This window comes from Triturus cristatus, chromosome 5_1 (genome assembly GCF_964204655.1).
Source record: "Triturus cristatus chromosome 5_1, aTriCri1.1, whole genome shotgun sequence".
NCBI lineage: Eukaryota > Metazoa > Chordata > Amphibia > Caudata > Salamandridae > Triturus > Triturus cristatus.
In genome coordinates, this window is record NC_140587.1 from 2,613,410 (window position 1) to 2,631,029 (window position 17,620).

Consider the following 17,620-nt stretch of genomic DNA (forward strand, 5'->3'; position numbering starts at 1 on the left):
TCTACAGGTAATCTACAGGTTATTGTGGCGGGATCTGGCTTCTAAATCTTTGTTTTTGATGGGACCAGTTTTGAGCAAATATTCCCATCTTTTGTTTTCATGGTCATAGAGGCATTTTCCTCCACTGTGTTCTGTTATGGTAACACATTTGTCCCAGCACTATTCTAGAGAGATGACACAGCGAAAGGGGCAGTGGGTTAGATCAAGAACAACAAAGTCTTCACAGCCCTTCTGAAAGCCCAGCGATTAGGAATAGTCCTAGCAGACTTAGCAGACCTAGACCGAAGAAGCATATTCCACAAGGAAGGGGCTTCCACCCTCACTCTTCCTACCCAAGGCACATGAGCTGAAAGTAGCTTAGCAGATTAACAACATATACTACAGTTATTTCCATTGATAACTACCTCGCAGTTTGTAACACTGTTAATGTTTTATAAAACAGTAGTCCCTAAAAAAGAATTGTATACATAGTGCTTCATTTAATATTTTGATAAAGCGTACATTTCTAGGAAATATGACTTCATTTGTGTTTAACTGTTTTTTACTTGTTATTGTTGTTGTGACCTGAGATGATGTGGCGCGGGAGTGTTTCTTGTAGCACAACTTTTCTAAAAGTAACTGATGCCCTCATAGATTAACAAGAATATTGGGCAACACTATTACAAACTATAGGTGACAAAAAAAGGGAGGGTGTGGCCACGCTTAAGGGATATTTTATGAATTGCGTTTTTATTTTTCACCCCTCTGATATATACAGCTTCACTTTCCTAAGAAAGTATATTTGTGATTGCTTAATAATAACTGTTTTACACCTAGACTGAAATTTTTGCAGCGCAACCGCACCTACTATTTTGCTGCAAGGAAGTAGCACTCCCCGCGACAGAAGTAAGCACAGCACTATAACTATACATTATAAGTAATCATTGCTCCCGAGAAGTAGCCTACTCAGAACCTTATTTAAATGAAGACCACAACAGCACACTTTGTATTTGCAACCTCCTCCTCCATATTAGAATATTTGCTCCAAAGATGTAGCACTCCCCGTCAGAAAAGTAAACACCACACTGCTCCTGAGAAGTATCCCACCCACTGACTTAATAAAAAGAAGACCGCAACATACTCTGTAATTTTCCCACCGTGATTTGTAGGACCCACGCAAATTATATAAATGGCCCTACCCCTAAAAATATATAAAATACAATTTTTACCTTCACAGTCCCTGTCCACCACCTTCTGACCACTGTACAGAGTTAATAGTGTTCAGACCCTCCCCACTACTACTTTTTTTCCCTGTACTCCTATGAAGTGTGTCACAAAATGGCTGACAACAGTGAACCATTCCCACCCAATAAGGAGCAAACTTGTACTCGGAACACGTTAGTCAATAAAATGTCCATGGTGTTCCACAGAGGAGGAGGGAATGGCTGCCAACATTTCTACTTTTAATGCTGTAGTGGGGGCGGAGTTCCATGTACACACATTGCTATGTTAGCATAAGCGGCTTGGATGTAAAACGCCATCTTGCCACTTTTGCCACTTTTGCTGCTTTTGCACACAACACTGCAGGTAGCTGTTATTACAAGAAAAACTGCTTGCTTGCTTTTTCTTCACATGAGAACGGTCTGTTGTTCACATCCCTAGACGTGCATTGCGACCTTAGTCTGAACACTGTGTGTAGAAGCCGTCAAGGTCAAATAACAATGTATGCTTTTGAATTCATGTTGATCGACCCACGCTCTGGCCATAACACGCACACACCAGCAAATATCTGAAACTCGGGTGCCTTTAATATTGCATTTGCATGCATGATTCAGACACTTTGGAGAAAACCTTTTCCAGACACAGAAAAAAGCCTAGAGACCTTATAGTAGTTTCATAAAACTAGCTTACTAGCGAAGGGAGGGCAGTTGTATTCCACTATCATTTGTAATATGATTTCTCCCTTCATTTTCTATGGTATTGCAACAATGTTGATGGTTTTGTTTTTAATAATTTGCCTGCTTATGTTAGCCAAAGTACTGCATCTTAGGGCACGTAGTTAAAAATAAACATTTTAAACTTTACTGTGTCTCTGATTACTCTTGTTGTGGACTGATATGAGAATAATAACGAAAAGATGTTTCTGATTCCCACCATTCCTGAGAGTACTCTAAGTCAGTTGTTCTGGGTTGTCTATACATTGGGAGCTTCGAGATGATACGGAGAACGAATGAGACACTGTTGCTAGTCAGATAGGGGTTCTGGGTACGGAGGTGAGTTTTTGGTACACCACAATTCACTGAGGTCCTCGTTTCCTGCGCATAGTTCTGTGCATGAGCAGAACCCCTGCAAAAAAGCGTCACAGCCAATGAACATTAAGCTTGGGAAGGTCCTGCTTGGATCACGTTACCCGATCAGATGTCCCTGATACTCCACGGTGGGGGAGGGAATTGCTGCCAACACTTCTACTTTCAATGGTTTACAGCCAATGAACTTTAATCTTGGGAAGGTCCTGCTTGGAACATGTCAGCCAATCAGATGTCCCTGCTACTCCACGGAGGGGGAGTGAATGGCTGGCAACACTTCTACTTTCAATGGTTTGCAGCCAATGAACATTAAGCTCTGGAAGGTCCTGCTTGCGACATGTGAGCCAATCAGAAGTCCGTGCTACTCAGTGGAGGGGGAGGGAATGGCTGGCAACACTTCTACTTTCAATAGTTCGCAGCCAATGAACATTAAGCTCGTTGTTGGAACACCTCAGCCAATTGAACGTTAATTTTGTTCTGCACACAGGGAGAGAACACGCCCTCCCACATAATATCAAATTTCCTCTAACAAAGTGACACTATCCATGATAAAAGTGAACACCGCATTATAAGTAAACATTACTGTGCATTATATTAAAGTAAGGCCACTATGCGGCACATTGTTGTTTTCCCGATATGATTTCCACAGTATACTGAACATTGCCGCAATACCGCAAATCTTTGTTTTGCGGATGTGATTTCCGCGGCCTACGCAACATTCACACTACCTGTGTGTGCACCCTACACACTGCATGCCGCAATACAGTGCTTTGTTTTCCCAACGGGATTTCCAGACCCTACGCAACCTTGCCGCAATACCAGCACCGTTGTTCTGTGGACGTGATTTCCACAGCCTATTCAACATTCAAACTCCCTGCCTCTGCACCGTACAGACTGCTTAAACTAAGTCCACAGTGTTCCTACTATACCCTCTTATACATTTTTTCTCTTTTTTCCCCCTACTCCTTTCAACTGAGTCAAAAAATGACTGCCAACATGTGGTGTCTGTGCATTATTTCTCAGTGCACTTTCTTTATATAAAAATGTTGGAATGTCACTTTGTACTTGTCAATGTATTCTATGTAATACTTGTTTACAATGCTTGGGCCAGGCTCTGGAATTGCTTCACAGGCAGTTGGAGCTACTAATCCAGCGCGGAATGTAAAATCCCTCCCTTCGTCACAGATCATAGATCACACTCAATCACTACATTCGCTGGTGGGGCCCATAACACCAACATTCATCTTTCTAACAACCTGTTTCCAAGGAGGTGATTGTTCCACTCGCTGTAATGGAAGGAAGTACTCATATATCCCTATTTATTCAGGCCTAAACTTCATCTTTTGCACTCCTCCCATGAATAGGCCATGGATCAGCTAGCTGCAGGTTGGAGTGATAACGAAATCTATAACTTATTTACATAAATACATTTTTCATAAGAACAACCCAACCAAGTTCTTGTAATAAATCTTAAATTTTTATCTAAATAATTGAAATTGAATCTTTTGTTTAACCAAGCAGTAGACTGTCATATTTACCTATTCTGGCTAAAAGTTGTCCTCTAAGTCAAAATCTTGGTCATCAGTTCATACTGTCAGAGTCTTAGGAAACAGCTGTCCTGCAGTGTCACCGTCCTCTCCGTCAGCATAACGTCAGGAAATTGAAAATCTTCTGAAGGGTATCGCTCCACAACCTCTCTATTCTACCATTTTTATAGTAAAATTACATCCCAAAAAGTAACGAGCAGTATTTTGAATACTCGTGATTGGTTGATGAGATCAGTTCCACCAAATTCTCACACGGAAATGTTTCTTTAGGTATAGTTCATAATTTCATGTTGAAGTAACTTTTATTGTTTCTTTTCGGGGCAGCTGGCTGTTAGCCCGGAGTGTCCTTGGTGGGTACAGTCGTGTTTAGGGTCGTCCAGAGGCCACTGCTGCTGATGGTGACGTATGCGCACTTCACCCAGAGACCTTCATAATGGAGTTGTGTTCGTCAAATAGGGATGTCGGCCAATTTGTGGCCACCAAATGGTCAACTTAAGCAAAGAAACACAAAAACATAATTAATACATGGAAATCACTAATAAAATGTTATCCCCTTACTAATACCCATATGTGTGTGTATGTATCTTGCAGAAGCAACACTTAATGCGGGTTATATTCACATTAATAAAGCACAAATCACAAATACATCACGAAAGCAACACATAATCATGCAATTTCTAATTGTCTATTATTTATATGCAGTTGAAAATTAGTTTACGTATTAATTAGGCCATGCAAAGGCAATTCCCACGTGTATTTCTTATATTAGTAATGTTGGTCAATTCACACAGCAAACAATTAGTACAATTACTATTAATTAATTATTCCTATTAATGTAAACATGCAAAATGGAGAGGATATATAATTTTTAAAGAAAACCCACAACAACACTAATTTATTTCACCCTTTTACGGAAAATTGAAATGTATTCTTGCTCTTAATTATAATTCAGTTTCTTCTTCATCTCTTTTTGCATTTTTATACAAACTTTCTTTCCATTCTTCTAAAGTTATCTCTGTTAAGTCTTTATCTGGATCCTTTTCTTTTCCTTTTAGTTTTTCTCTTTTTATTTTATTCTTTGTCTTCTTATTTTTACAGCACATGCAACTTAATCTTATTATTAATAACACAAAAATCACACATGTTAATGGAAATAATATTTTACCTATAAATGTACTACCTATTTTCACTAAGACATTTTTAATAGCAGCAATTTTCTTCCCAATCTTTTCCCAAACACCTTCAACCTCCAGTGGTACAATTTTGTCATGCAATTCAGTAATATTTTTAATGTAAACTTTCAGATCTTTGCTTTCGTCTGGAATGTAAGTGCAACAATGTTGCACTTTCAGCATTCCACAGACTCCACCCTCTTTTGCCAATAAGATATCAAGGGCAAGTCGATTTTGCATTACCATAGCACGCATTGCAACCGTTTCAGTATTAACCAATAAGAATCCTCCAGCGGCGCTTGTTGACAAGCGATCCACTACTGTTGATAATCTTCTAATATTGTTCGCATTCAGAGATATTCCCACTGCTGGTATCAATGCTCCAAAAATGTCACCTACAATTTCTGCCCAAGATTCTCTTTTACTACGTACTAAACGATTACCTAAACTATGTACACCATCTTTACCTCGGTCCATGTGAAAGATTTTTGGAAAAACCAGGCCTACGTAACATGTGCCATACCAATGGTCTGGCAAATGATAATATGCCTTGTTCCACATAGATGAAATAAAGTCCAGGGAAAACTGGATCTCTTCCACCTTTAAATCCCCATCCACCCATGATTCAGTATGTATCATGGCACTCACTATTCCCTAGAAAATGATTGTCATACGCCGTTTGATTCCTCCTTATACACAGTTTCCCTTTCTGAGGCCAATTTAAAGCCAAAGTTGGATTAGACTCTCCCTTCATATGTTTTCCCATTTCTACATCCCAGACTGTTTTCTCACCCCTTTCCTTCAGATGCCTTTCTTCACATTTTTAATCTCCTTTCCTCGACCATGTCTAGGAATGTCCTTTCTTCTTTCTTCAAACTGCATGTCAAATTATTTTTAAATATATATTCTAATGTTAGCTCCTTAGTTTCTAATAAAAATTCACCTAATACCTTAGCAGGTCTTACTTTGTTTAGTTTGTTATTAGCAGGTACTTCCACAAAAATTTTATCTACATCTGAAAAATAATCTTCTAATTTACCTGTCTCGTAAAATAAACTAGCTATTACACTACATGCTATTCCATACGTTGCTGGAAGGTGATGATAAGTCACTCCCTCTTACACAGATGCAGGTATCTGCATGCATACGTAGCAGTCCCTTTTGTCCATGTTCTTTACATGTTGATACAAAAACGGGGCTGTTTCATTAAAGATATTTTTTAATTCCCACTCGCCCATGTAGATGTTAGCCACACTCGGCGTGCATCCGGTGACTTATACTTCTAGTTAGGTTTCCTTGTTCTTTTTCCCTCCTCCTTATCTTGATTAGTCTCTTCTTCTTTTGATTTTTCTTGGCTTGTCACTTCATTCACCTGATCTGCCCTTGGTGATTTCACTCGTGTCAGCCGATATCTCAATCTCTTTATTGTGTTTGGCCACACTTCGTCCTTTTTAACTCTTTTCTTGTTTACTTTCTTTATTATTCTTTTCATCTCTCCAAGCCCTTTTTCTTAGAACTCGACCTTCTGGTATCCCATTTTCACTCTCTTCAGATTCTGTTTCAACTTGCTTTTTCCTTTCAACAACTTCTTTTTCCACCACTTGTTTTGTTTTCCCTACTTCTGTCCCTCCTTGGGTCTCCGACACGCAGTCTTCCTGCTGGCTACTTGTCCCTTCACCTAGCTGGATGTTGCAGTTCCCTACACCTCCTCGGGGGTCTTCCGCAATCTGTCCCTCTCTCTCTGTACCTGTCCCTTTTTCACTTTGATCTATTATTTCAGGTGGAATTTCTCTTGGTGTCTCATCTGAAACTTCCTTCTCTCGAATTTCTTTTACTGCTTCTTTGTTGTCTTTTCCTTTTTTCTTTCTGTGTTCCTTTCTGGGACCTCGTCTCCCTTGTTCGTTTTCAGAATGTGAACTGATATCAGAAATCTGCAATCGTCTTCTCAGAGAGATATTTCTAGAGACCAATATTTGATCAGATTCTTTTTCCCCCCTTTCAGGATTTTCTTGTGTTTTTGGCTCTTCGTTATCTGATTGAGTACTTGACTCTGATTTGTCATAGTACTCTTTTCCTTTGCTGTCAACTGGATTTGGTATCCTCAAATTATGGCTGGCATGGATCCAGTTTTTCACTCCAGCACACTTCACAGCTGTTGTTGTGGTCAAAATGACTTGCCTTGGTTTTCCCCACCTTGGAACCAAACAATTTCTTCTTCTGTGGACTTTTATCCTTACCCAGTCTCCTGGGCTTAGATCATGGGCTGGCTTCCTTTCAAGAGTGGTGGCATCCGCTCCAACCTGATGAAACACAGAATGAACTGCGTCAGCCAGGCCTTTACAGTATTCCAACACCATTTCATCAGTTATTGTCATCAGCTTGTTGACTGGAATGTACACATGCCTCATCGCTCGTCCCATGACTATTTCATGAGGACTTAACCCTGTGGTTCTGTCTGGTATTGCTCGAATTGTCATTAAAACTAGAGGCAAGACATCAGGCCATTTCATACCAGTGGCTAAAAATATTTTCCCAATTCTGTTTTTGATTGTACCATTCATCTGTTCAACCACACCAGAAGCCTCTGGTCGGTAGGCACAATGTAGTTTCTGTTGTACATTCAATGCTTCACAAATCAATTTTACAATCTCGTTATGGAAATGTCCTCCTCTGTCTGATTCAAGAGTCACTGGGAACCCAAACCTGGGGATGAATTCTCCCAAAAGTAGCTTAGCCACTGTCATCCCATCATTTTTTCTTGTTGGAAATGCTTCCACCCACCTAGAAAACAGGCAGACTATGACCAGAACATACCTCAGTCTGTTACATGGAGGCATTTCAATAAAGTCAACCTGCATTCTGGTTAAAGGCCCGCCTTCTCGGCCTATGGTTCCTAGACTCACCACTGTCTTTCTCCCAGGATTGTATTGCTGACATATTAGGCATCTCTGACATAGGCTTTCTGCTACAAGTCTGAATTTTGGAGTGTAACAGGTTTGCTTAAAAGACCTAATCATGGCGTCTCTCCCTATGTGTCCCTGGCCATGATACATCCGTGCCATGGTAGACATCATGCTATCAGGCATCACTGGTCTTCCATCTCGACAGACCCACACACGGTCCTTTTCTCTTGGTCTACAACCTGCTTTTATCCACTGTTTCATCTCCTCATCTCCTGAATCTTCCTGTAATTGTCTCACTTCTTTCCAAGTTCCCACAGTGTTAGTAAACATTACTGAGCAAGAAGACATTTCTCTTTCCGTGGCCCGATTGACCGAATTCTGATTCCGTGCACAATACTGTGCCATATCGTTCGCATACCTATTTCCAGTAGTGATGTAATCACTACCTTGACTATGGGCAGCACATTTCACAACAGCCAATTTTTTTATTCAGCTGTATCGCCTCAAGCAGTTTTCAAACCATTTCAGCATTCTTTATGGGAGTTCCACTTGAGGTCAGGAAACCTCTTTGTAGCCAAAGTTGGTCAAAATCATGGACAACCCCGAAGCCATACTGGCTGTCAGTTATCACAGTCACTCTCATACTTTTACCAATTTTGTATGCTTTGGTCAAAGCAACACGTGCAGCTACTTGGGCTGACCTCACTCCTTTCAAATAAGATGCTTCCATTACTGCTGCAACCGTGCATACTGCATATGCTGCGCTTAGCACTCCTTCATCTGTTCTCAAACATGACCCATCAACAAACTACACAAAATCCCTCTCAGGCAGAGGTCCATCTTTTATATCTGGTCGTGGCTTTGTGCAATACTCAAGCACATCCAAACAATCATGATCTGCTTCATCTCTCACTTCCACATTCTCAGCATCAGGTAACAAAGTTGCAAGATTCACATTCACACATCTCGCAAGGCTCACATTTGTTGCACCTAATATGACCTTCTCATACTTTGTCAGCCGACTATGTGTCATATACTGAGTACGTCTCTTTGTCAAGAGAATCGCCACATCATGAGGTACAAACACTTTCAACGGATATTCCATCACAATACCTTCACTCTGCTCCAAACTTCGACATGGGTAAAGCTGCAGCCACTGGGTCAAGCATTGATGAACAATATGCAATTGGTCTCCTCAACCTTCCATGCTTCTGGATCAACACAGAGAGTTCACATCCATTTCTCTCACTGCAATACAACTCAAACTCTTTCTCATAGTCAGGCATGCCTAGTGCTGGTGCTTCACACAAACTCTCTTTCAATCGTTTGAATGCTGCCAATTCTTCCTTGTTCAATTCAAGGGGATCTTTTACATCACTCCTTGTTAATCGTACCAATGGTTTTGCAATCAGGGAAAAATTACTAATCCACTGACGGCAGTACCCCACCATTCCCAGAAACATTCTCACCTCTCTTTGGGTCATGGGGGCTCTCATTCCTTTTATAATTCTGATTCTGTCTATTGGTATTTTTCTCAGTCCTTTCTCGATTTTATGTCCCAAATACTGTACTTCATTCTTACAATACTGTAATTTTGCTGGGGACACTTTCAACCCTCCGTCTGCCAAATGATTCAGTAGTGCTATTGTGTCTACCTCGCAAGCTTCACGTGTTTTTGACGCCACCAACAGGTCGTCGCTATATTGCACTAGTACTGAACTTTCAGGCATTTGCAGACTTTCCAAAGATTTCTTCAACAATTGATTAAATATGAGGGGCTCTCTGTATACCCCTGTGGGATTCAGCACCATGCCAAAATACGCTCCCCAAAACGAAATGCAAAAATTTGCTGACTGTCATGATGAAATGGGATAGAAAAGAAAGCATGGCATAGATCAATTACTGTATACCATTCCGCATCATGGGGAATCTGGTACAGAATTACTGATGGGTTTGGCACAATGGGACAGCATGATACCACAATTTTGTTTACCTTTCTCAAATCCTGCACTATCCTGAATTTCCAATTAGGCTTTTTCAGTCCCATTATCGGTAAATTACATGGACAACTCATTGTTTCGCTTCAAATTCCTTGCTTGATCATTTTCTCAATTATTGGGGTAACTCCTTCAATTATCTCAGGTGTCAATCTGTACTGTGGAACATTTGGATAGCTTATTCCTTCCTTCACAGTTATTTTGAATGGATCTACGTTTCTCATTAACCCTACATCTTCTCCAGTAAAATCCCACACTTCTGCCTGCACTGACTGCTGTAGTTCTTTAGGTAGTTCATCAGGGTTGAATATTGCGTAAGTCTCAGTAACCTCATTTTCCCTGTTAGCTATAGTCATTTTATACAGCACATCCTCATCTGGGGTTTCAAATGCTATTCCATCTGGAGTACAGAATATAGTGCAATTCATTTTGCACAACAGGTCCCTACCTAATAAATTCACCGGACTGGTGTCGCACACGACAAAGCGGTGCATCTCTGAAAATTTCCCTATAATAACTTTCACTGGTTCTGTCAGAAATGTTTTTATCTGTCTATTGGACACACCAACCACTTGGATTGTCTCATCTTAACATCAGCTGATCTAACAGTTGATCGAGGGGCTCCAGTGTCCACTAGAAAAGTAATATTTTCATCATTAACTTTCCCATCTACAAATGGTCCTGTCCGTTCTACTTCTAGAGTTGCGCCAAGTACACACTCTTCTTCCTCCTTTCGGCACCGTCAATAGCCATCCTCTGAGTCACTCTCATCGCGTTGCAGCCAATACTGTGAAACAGCGCGAGCGCGTGGTGGTTTATTTACCTGTTCTTGATTGATGATTGATTGATTGATGAACTTATAGAGCGCAGCTATCATCCTACGGGCATCTCAGCGCTTGCATTGGGAACCCGTCCTGGTTTTTCCCTGTAAGATAACCCGTACTGGGCATCCCCAAGGTGAAAGCCAGGCATCCCACCGCGGGGGGCCGTTGTGGAGATTAAGCAGGCTTGTTGCCCAAAGCTGCATAGTGTGAACCCGTGCTTAGAGTGGGCACCGAAGCGAGAATTATCGAGTCCGTGGACGATTGGGCTCTGGACCCTGCCGCGTCGGGAATCGAACCCAGGTCCCGGGTCTGATCTCTGCTTCAGGGTATGCCTCCTCTAACCAGTGAGCTACACTTCTCCTTCTTCTTCTTCATTGTAGAATCCCGATTCATTACTATACTTCTGAGTGTTTCTGCTCTGCGGGAAAAGTGGTTTTGGCACCTGATTCTGTGAGGTAACCACCTGCTGCTGTTGCTGCAGTTGACCACTCACCTCATTCTGCACCTGCGGATTCAATGATGCATTTTCATTATTAGTACTTGGAGATAATTCACACTCGGATTTCCAATGCCCTAACCTACCGCAATTATGGCATGGAAACTTCTTTTTAGCTTCTTCTATATTACCTTTCCCCTTTCCTGGGCCAAATCTCGGTCTAGTTCCTAGGTTATTTGCTTGTACGACCAACTGAGCTTCCTGCCTTTCAGCTACTTTTACTTGTGCCCACATTGCCTTTTATTTTAATTTTCGCTGTTTGTCCTCAATTTCATCACTGAAATATTTAGCATGTCTCAATACTTCATCTATTTTCTTATTTTGCCAATCAACCGTATGCTGTTTTATCATGTCACCAATTTCTGTGCGTAAGCCGTAAACCATATACAAATCTGTATACGAAATGACTCAAATCCTTATCACTCAGGTTCTCATCTCCACTGAACTGCTTAAAGGCTTGAATTAGCCTCTCATAGTATGCATGTACTGACTCTTTTCCTTCCTGATGTGTTCGATCAATTTTTGCCCAATCTGTCTCTTTAGGGGGCACTTTATTTTTCAAAAATACCATAACCTGTTCGTACTTCTTCATTACCTCAGGGTCGGAGCTCCTGTCTTAGGATCCCTAGGGTACTCTTGAGTTGGCCAGTTGATCATTAACTTGCACTCTGTCCACAAATCTGCCGGTACTATTATATCAAATAAACTATTCAAATCTATCTATCTGATCAGTTATGTCCCCTATCTTGGACCCCAACGGTTCCATATGCATGTTACAAGTACATGTATGTTCTCTCCAGTTCCAGTTTTGAAGACGCAAACACATGTGCGTCCACCGTCAACATGTCCTCTGTCAGAACCGCCATCAATGGGCTGGATATTCGTTTCCTAAGTAGGAAAGGCCACCGACTTTATATGGCTCAGTTACTCCATTTTTACAGTTCAGGCGAAGTAGGCCCGATTCTGTCCTCAAAGCCTTTCCCTGCTCTCTGTCTCTGACAAGCTTCAGCTTGAGCTCGCATCTGTATCCATGAACTTTGTCCTATTTCCTGTGCAGCTAACGGTGCCTGCCTCGGCCAGTTTATGCCGGCCTGCCAAGAAGCTGTATTTCACCTTCGAATTATCTACTTTGCTCTTCAGCCGATGCATTCCTGTCTAGTGATTTAGGTAAACATTTCCTTTAGCTCTCGTGCAAAGGGCTGTCCCCCTGCAAGTAATTCATGGCCCAGTTGCCATGGAAAGTTTTCTGCCTCTCGCATCACACATAGACACTTAGACTTCTGTGCACGCACACACAGTCAGTATAGACTAGATTCTGCCCGAGAGTCCTTCCTTGTGGATAACATAGTTCTTTAAACATCGGATGTTAGATATGATTTGGGATTAGGTTGACTTGACCCCCCAGACTTTTCGTCTCCACATGTAGAGTTAATGTCAAGCCCCCTTCACCCCCTAGTTATACGTCAATTACACGTCATGCTGCTGCGTGCGCATCTATGCCAAGTATTATCTTATAGATCCACCTATATGTGATAACTTTAACCAATTATGTTTCTTTTTATTCCTTATTACGCCTAGTTTCGTTTACGTAATTACTATGTCACTTTTCTTATCAAATGTTACGCCTTCCACATTCGTTTCATTGTAAATGTACTTATTATAAAAATGCATGTCTGTCAATAAAATATCGTACTTCACTTCCTGAACCTTTGCGGTGACGGAACCTGAAGGCCGCCACTCGAGTCGGCCATTTTGGAATAAAGCCCATTCAGAAACCTCTTATACCACGGATTCTGCCTCTTATTATTCTGAGCTATTTGTTTAAAGTTCCAGTATGAAATTCGGATCGGTAAAGAATATTTTATTTACCACATAATGGCGCCCGAATAGGGACACTTCCTCATCTCACGCGCCGGCGGTGCGTTGCAGGCCCGGTCTCCTGCCACAGCTGGACGGACCATAACGCGTACCAGCAGGATTTCCTGTAGCTCCCTCCGGTCAAGCGGGGGCGACTGAGGCTGCGATCAACCCAGACGAGGCGGTGAGAAGCGCGAAGTATCCCGACCAGAGCCTAGCTGAGAGAGCAAGATCCGAGGTGTACAGAGGCCCACCAGGTTTTCGAAGTCCCGATGTCCAGAGGGTCCGATGTCCGCAGTCGTGTCCAGTCCAGGCTCCGAGGCCTTTCGTTGTGAGCTACTCGGTGAGTACCATCGCCGGGGAGGCGTGTTGACGTGCACATAGGTTGTGCCGGTCAAGACGGATTTGGGTACACAAATCCGGTCTGCACTGTTTAGCAGTGTATATGTACGGTTTAGCCGTATATCAAGTATTCCGAAGTATTTAGTTATTGTCAAGAATTCTGCTTGGTGATTAGTTATGCAGACTGTCATCATTGTTGGTCATTTTTAAAATGTTTAACGTTTTATTTTTAACGTGTTAAAATGTCCTGCATATTGTGGTATGAATGATTGTTTTATTTGTGCTTTGTTCATTATTGTGTTTTTCGTACTAAGTGTGTTCAAAAATTAAGTATCAGATCAGTTCTGTTCAAGAGTAAGTACCAGATTAGCTGTTGTCAATATGCCGCTCTTTTCGAAGCTAAGACAAATAACTACTAGAAAAGGGGTGCTTGAAGAGGCAGTCCCTATCCCTCCTAGGGACACTCCAGGGCACTTTATGTACCATAAACATGGCTTAGATGCCATATTATTCCTAGATCTATGGGTGGACTACACCAAAGAGTTACCAGAGAATCAGAGATGGCCCGTAGCTGGGACCTGGGATGCAGACTGTATCATGAAAGTAGAAGAAGAGTTGTGGAAGAGGAAAGCTAGACAGTCACAGAAAGACGCTATTGAATTATGGCGTAAAGAGTCGCATAGGCGCACCGAAAAGGCGCTAAGACAGGAGGAGAGAAGTAAAGAAAGTGCAAATAAGGTTCGAGAGAAGCAGTTGATTGAAGAAGGTACACGAGTACAAACAGAACAAACAGAGAGACAAAGAAATGCCCTTATGAAAGGGATGTATCCCCTTCTGGCCGAAGGATTGCCTCAAGCCACTACGGCCATACCAAAAGACTTGCCACCCCCATTGTTTCCAATAAAGGTACATCCTAAAGGACATCCTAGAACCGCAGAAGATATTTTTCTTTCCTCATATCTAGATGACACAGTCCCCGAATATGCCAACCCCGCACCACATAGGCCGGCTGCTGGGGGGGTTCAACGTCAAGATCAAGTTCTTGTCCCGGTACCACAGCAAGCTCCGACACAAGTTACGACACAAGCTTCGGCAAGCACATCTGCCTCCACGTCTGTCCCCGCAACTGATTCTACAGCCGTGTCTACACCTATAGTGGCTGTAGCACGTTCAACGAATCCTTTCACGTCTGACACCTCAGGGGGGGCTACTGGAGGTGCTACTAGCCTTCATTTCACGCCACCCCGAGGGAGTAAATTTTCTTTCCAAGAATCAGTACATACACGTACGCCCAAACTTATAAATAACCGTACGCTTAAGGATCTTATGGTAGATTGTAGATATGATCCGGTGCCTGGTAGAGAGGATGAAATGATTATAACATCATTACGTATTAGACGAGCTGCGTCGTATTTAGGAAGGCTACCAGGAATGGCCGCGCATTTAGATAACATATATCATTTTGTCCAAACAGGAAAGGATCCTGAATGCATTAACAGAGCTATGGAATATCAGAAAGTCGAGATACAGGGAGAATTGTTACGTTTTTTTATAAATTGTGTGATCAGAAATCAAGACCGACCAGGGGTAGACCCGGAAATAATGCAGATCCTTACTAAATGGAGTCAGAATATATCCGATGGAAAACATGATAGACAAGGAAGTATAGTAGCCATGTGCCGAAAAATTAGGAAAGAAGTAGAACACATGCATGCAGAGAGATTGGAAACAGACGAGTTCGAGCAGGATGAAGAGTCCGACTCAGGAGATTCAGGAAGACAGACAGACACCATAGCCTATGTGGGCAGAGGAAGGTCCTGTAATAATACCGGAGGTTTTTCTGATCCGATACACTCTATACGTCCGACTATAATAAATATGAAATCTCCCGAGCGTTTGTTTCAAGCAGCAGATAAAATACTCCGGGAACGAAGGGGTTACCACCTCCTCGATTCCATGGACGAACAAGAATTAGCGAGGGCAGCTGTTCACTGGATGGACAGTCCCGGTAAATATGGTGATGTAACAGTCGCACACGCGTTTTTGAACCTCAGTCCAGACGAACAATGTTTAGCTGGGATTTATATGATCCAGCAACTTCTTATACAATATAAGAGCCGACATGCTGATCCTGGTCCCTTACCCGATATGTTAACCGAACTACTCACGAATAGATGGAGAGGTTCCAGTAACAAGTTAATTAAAGAAATACTAATGTCACGTAAACAGTATGATCTTTTTGTAAACGCAGATCCTTTCGCGATCCCCAACAAAGAAGGAACATCGTACTACATGGATAGACAAAATCCCCTACGAGAAGTTCACCCAATAAAGGGTGATGACGATCAGTTTCGTCGTGTATTTGTTTACACACCCATATCAAAAATGGAATTATTAGGAATGAAGAAAGTAGTACCAAGTCATGATAAAGACCCAGCGGGTTTCCACCGAGAAATTAAAGACATGTTACTGATGGGAGAGTATACCTTTCCTGATATTATGACGATATTAAAGGTGCTTTTGCCTCCTGGCATTTATGAAAAACTGAAAGAAAAAGAGTGGGAAGTGGGAGACCAAAAGATAGATTGGACAGCATTAGAAGCAGAAGAAAGGGCCCGAACTGCAGGTTCAGGGCTCGGGGATAAAGTTAAACTGTTACCAGGTTTACTAGTACAGGTACTGCCACGTTTATTAGCGACGAAAAAGGAAGATTGGGGTGCAATCTCAGCCTGTAAACAAAAGCAAGATGAAGACACAAGTGATTATTATGCCCGATTTGAAAAATGTTTTGGTATAAATAGTGGTATAAAGGCAAGTAGTGACTCATATCCACATTTATTTGTGACAAAATTGGTGGAAAATGCATTACCTCCAGTGAAGAATAGAATATTGAAATTCGAGAGTACCTGGCAAAGTAACACTCCGTCACAAATGCTACAAATGTTACAGTATCATCATAATAGAATTAGGGATGAACAAGAACACGAGCATAGACGCATGAAGGATACTAAAATGAAAATGCTAGTTTCCCAGACAGTACCAGCGGATGGTCACAAAAAGGGTGTGACACACTCTGGAGATTCTGCAGTTCCTGTAAAAGGAACCTGCAATTACTGTAAACAACCAGGCCATTATGTACACGATTGTCAAGTCCTGAAACGTAATATAGCCTCAGGTATTGCAAAAGAAAGACCACGATTAGTTAGACAAGATCAGAGTGAACCAGGAGCTATGCAGCATGGACAGTCCATGCCAGTTCAGCAACAGTCTATACCAGCCGCACAACAGCCCATACAGTTTGTGCCAGCTGCACCACCGTTGCCTGCTGCTGCCACGCAAGTAACTTCACGACAAATGTATCAGACCGCACAGTACGAATATCCTGAGTATCAACGTTATGCATGAACCAGCCTAGAGAGGGAAGTTGACTTACCCCTTATCGAGATCCCAGTGGATCAAGAAGGACCTTATGTCCATAGTGAACTATTAGGTCAAGACAGGAAATTTTTACTCGATACAGGGGCAAGTCGAACAACGATAAAACGCAGTGAAGTTCCAGGGGCACCCCTCTCAGGCTCTCAAAATGTTTCCCTTGGTTTTTCAGGAAAGCCTATTGTTAATGAAGTAACACAGCCACTTCCGCTTACGATTGGTCCCTTGACACGAACTACTGATTTATTGCTTACCAAATCATGTCCAGAAAACTTGTTAGGTATAAAGACATTGAAAGCCCTAGGGGCTATTATCTGTTGTTCTCCGGAAGGAGTAAGATTGTTTTTACGTGATTTTAAAGGTCATTATGTATCCAGAGACATGGATTCCCGACTACAGAACTTACCAGCGCATCTATGGGCACAAGGCCCTACTGATGTTGGTTGCATGAACATTACACCATATCGAGTCACACTAAAGGCAGGAGTGGTACTACCACGAATGCGACAATACAAGTTACCACAAGATGCTGTAGCGGCTTTACTGAAAATCATTGACGAGCTAGTTGCGCAAGGAGTGGTTGTAGAAACCAACTCCAATGTGTGTAATTCACCGATAATTCCGATTCTTAAACGAACTGATCCTATGGCCCCACCAGTATATCGATTAGTTATTGATTTGCGTGAATTAAACAAATGCATTGTGCCACAATTTCCCGTGGTCCCTGATATCTCATCATTATTGACAGCTATTGATTCTCAAGCT